Source organism: Hipposideros armiger, unplaced genomic scaffold (assembly GCF_001890085.2).
Source record: "Hipposideros armiger isolate ML-2016 unplaced genomic scaffold, ASM189008v1 scaffold_104, whole genome shotgun sequence".
Classification (NCBI taxonomy): Eukaryota; Metazoa; Chordata; class Mammalia; order Chiroptera; family Hipposideridae; genus Hipposideros; species Hipposideros armiger.
This window is the reverse complement of record NW_017731454.1, coordinates 1905966-1909798: the sequence shown is the minus strand read 5'-3', so window position 1 is coordinate 1909798 and position 3833 is coordinate 1905966.

The window sequence follows — 3833 nt, the reverse complement described above, 5'->3', positions numbered from 1 at the left end:
GGTCTGCACTTGGGGCCATAGGCCAATGGGAGGTTAGTTGCTTTGGGTGGTGGCTATATGGCCCTTGAACTTCAGGATGACAGACACAGAGACATAGTTTGCTGCCCGAAAAAAAAATGGCTTTCTCTGTTCTCCTCTTTTGTGTTCTTTTCTCCCTCTGTTTCCTCCTTCTCCTCCAAATTAGTTTCCGAAGAAGAATCAGCCTTAAGAGATTAGAAAAAAAAAAGTAACTCTGTCTCTGTCTGTATACTTAACACCCTAGAGGCATTTCTACCCAGAATTGAAGGAAGTAAAGAAAGAAAGAAAAAAATGTATTGATCTACTAGTAGACATGGAATAAAAGCAAATTTTTTATGTTCAGATCAATGTGAGCTAATTTCATCATCAGGGTCACTATGATAAAACTGTAAGGCTCTGTTGGTTCTGGGGCCCCAGATGACACTTTTGCCCTCAAAGTCCACTGATAAAAATCCCAGGTGACAGATGGCTTTTTTCAATGTGCTGCTTTGTACATGAAACACCTGGGACATATCTGTATCTTAAGGCCTGGGCACCAGCCATTCATTTTAGAGCCCTCATAATCTGCTGGGGTCACACCCGATGCACAATTTCCAAAGGGACATGATGACTGGAATCGGGTTATGTGAGAGCCCGCTGACACCAGGCACTGACCGAGCTCAAGAGGTCCACTAGCTGACTGCTCTTTTGTGATAGGACGAGAAATGCCCACAGGAAGAGGAAACCACAGACATAGGCTATGAGAAACGAAGCAATAAAATCACTGCACCATTCATTCAGGTTTTGTCACACCTCAGGATATCTCTGATCTGTTAAGCATAAAATTCCCAATACATCTGTACTGAAAATAAATACGTGTCATCTAACATTTGAGGGGGGCTGGCAAGTGAACAAAAAATGTCACAGAAAAACAAAAACCAGTGTTCCAACACTACAGTAGTTATGAATTTTTTATCTGTATGTGTAATTAGACCAATGTTTTGGCAATTGGTGAATGTTTCTCAGTACTGGTTTTTTGTTTTCTGGCCTTCACAATAGCCAAGCGCCAAGCGCTGCTCTGCTCTGCTTGTCTTATGTCACTGGTCACTGTCNGCATGCACTTAGAAACCTTTACATTCTTCCATTCCTACAAATATTATTACAGAGGATTTTTATTAGTTCAGTGTTCAGTATTTACATTACTGCATGTAAATATTATTCACGTCTGAGCAATGTGGCATGCTATGATTAGTTTTCCTCTCCTGATATCCTTTTTGTTTTCCCTAAACTTATTAATCATCTTTTTTGTTTATGTGCTTGTCTGTTTTCCTATGGATTTATCACTAACGCATCCTTAAACTCCCCCAAACCAATGTAAACCTAAACTCAATATGCTGAAAGATAGATATTCAACCAATTTTATCTTCTTAAAGAAATCTCTTTGATAAATGTGTTAAGGAAATACATATTTTAAAAGAAAATTTCGGGCACTCTATGCTTACATTTATATGTATAGCATGTAGTACATATAGTACATGTATTTTTATATTAATTATTTATTTGGGTTAAATATGTTATACCAAATTATGATTGCATTTTACCCATCCCTCCCTGAGTATTTCTTATTATTTTGCATACAATTAGTGCTGAATAAAGCTTTCATGTAGATACTGAATGAAACTTGTCTAAAGGCTCAATGACAATTAGCAAAGTTATCCTACTATAATTTTCCTTGACTGTGCTTTCTATACATCTCCACAACAACAAAAGGATATCTTGAGAAAACGGGACCTTCCAAATCTTGTGAAATACATTTGTATTCTGTGAAACCCTTCGGGAAAGCTCTTGTTGAGTTAGAAGGGTTAGCAGTTGCAACTGCAGAGACCCTAACAGAAAGGATTCTCACGCATCTATCTCAAACAACCACTTAGGAGTAGCTGAGATTTTCTTACCTTTGCTTGTAGTTACTCCTCTTGCCCACTCTGATCTACAGCTAGCAAACCCAGGGTGCAAATAATATAGTTTTTCTGGCCTATGTTTTTTTATCTTTCCAATCCCTTTCATTTCTCTTTCTGTAATAAGCAGTTCCTATTGTTGCTTTGACTTGCTTTGTAACTGCCTTTAAATCGACAATGTTACTGTCCTGTAGTGTTGTGGTGGCCTGGGGAAAAAATGGAAATCCATTTGCTGTGTCAGAGTTCAATCCTGGCAAACCAATTCCCCTGAAGTGGGATATGTCTTTGGTGCAGACATTATAATGAGATGTGATGACTATACCTCCTTCATGGAGAGTTCTTTTTGTTGTTGTTGTTGTTTTTATTTTTTTTATTATGAACCGCAGAAGAATTCCAACAATTGCCAGAATGAGAATAAACTATTGTGATGTGCCACTAGCTATGCAGTTGGATTTTTTGAACCTGCAAGTTGTCTATTTACATAATAGGCAAAAGTATGAAAATAGAAAAATTAGAAAGTTTCACATCCCTCTTGATGGTAGCTTATCTTGTTTCATTTCAAAACACTTTAGGTATTCCTCTATTGCTATCATTTACACATGTAGATATATTCTTTGATTCAGTTCTTCTCCATTTCTTCAGTTATTTGCACACATGGTTGGAATAGCACCACCTCAATCACATTTGGTTGAGTGGATGTAGTTGACTTGTGACCCAATTTCAGAGTTCTCTTTTCAAAACATATCTGTGAGTTCTAACGAAGGGTTATTCTTAGCATCTGTAATGTGGTTAAAANCACACCAAACTATGCTCCCCACCTAGTCTCCAAATGTGCCATCAGATTGGTATGCTGTTGAATGATGAGGACTCAGAGGATACACTGGAACCCCAGCTGTGTGTGCCATCACTATCTCTGAAATCTTGGGGCAGTGACCTGGCCTTTGTGGAACTGATTTTTCATATCCTATGCAAATAAATGCTCCCACCTCATAGGGTTGTTGTGAAAATCAAATGAATTAATACATGAGAATGCTTAGGACAGTGCCTGGCCCATAGTAAGTCCTCAAAAATTATAATCTAGCATTACTTCAGACTTTCATGGCTTTGCCTAGATTGTGTACCTCCATTCTCCTTCCATGTCTTTGTTCTACTTCAAATGTCATCTCCTAATGGTGAAAACTCCGACTTGCCCAAGCAGGACTGACCATTTTCTCCCATGAATCTTCATGCTGCTGCCCCAGAGCTTATCATTATTGCATTGTTGCTAATTATTTTTTATTTTATTTCTTTATTTTATTTTTTAGCTGAGCCATCCTGCCACCTGTTGGCAGCTCAGCAGCAGCTCAGCTCGGGCTGGGCATCGAACCGCGGTTGCTCAGAGCTCACACTCTTGAGCGAGCTCTTAACCAACAGAGCCACTCGGCCGGCCCAATGCTGCTAATTGTTATTGTCTAGCTGGGAGCTTCTTAAGGACTAAGTCATTGTTCCCCTTCATGTTTGTTTCTACCCAAGCTTGTCCCACAAAAGGCTTTAAATTAATATTTGTTGAATGAATGGATACATGAATAAACTAATTAAGCAAGCAACCAACAAATAAGATATTCTCTAACATACATGAATTAGTAGAATTCTTAGCAATACTTGGAATAAAAGCTTAGTGTGCTTGTAATATTGTGAAAGGAATGATTGAATTCAGTCCCTTCTTTAACTGCCACATGAAAGGATTTTCTGTGCTCTGACTTAATTCACTTGCCATGTCTATACACCAGACCTAAAGCTATGTCTATGCAATGCCAGCTCATGTGAATATTTGGAATGTATTAGTATAGTTATCATTGGGAAATCCAAATAACGTAGAATAATGTATATTTTTAGAGAGTG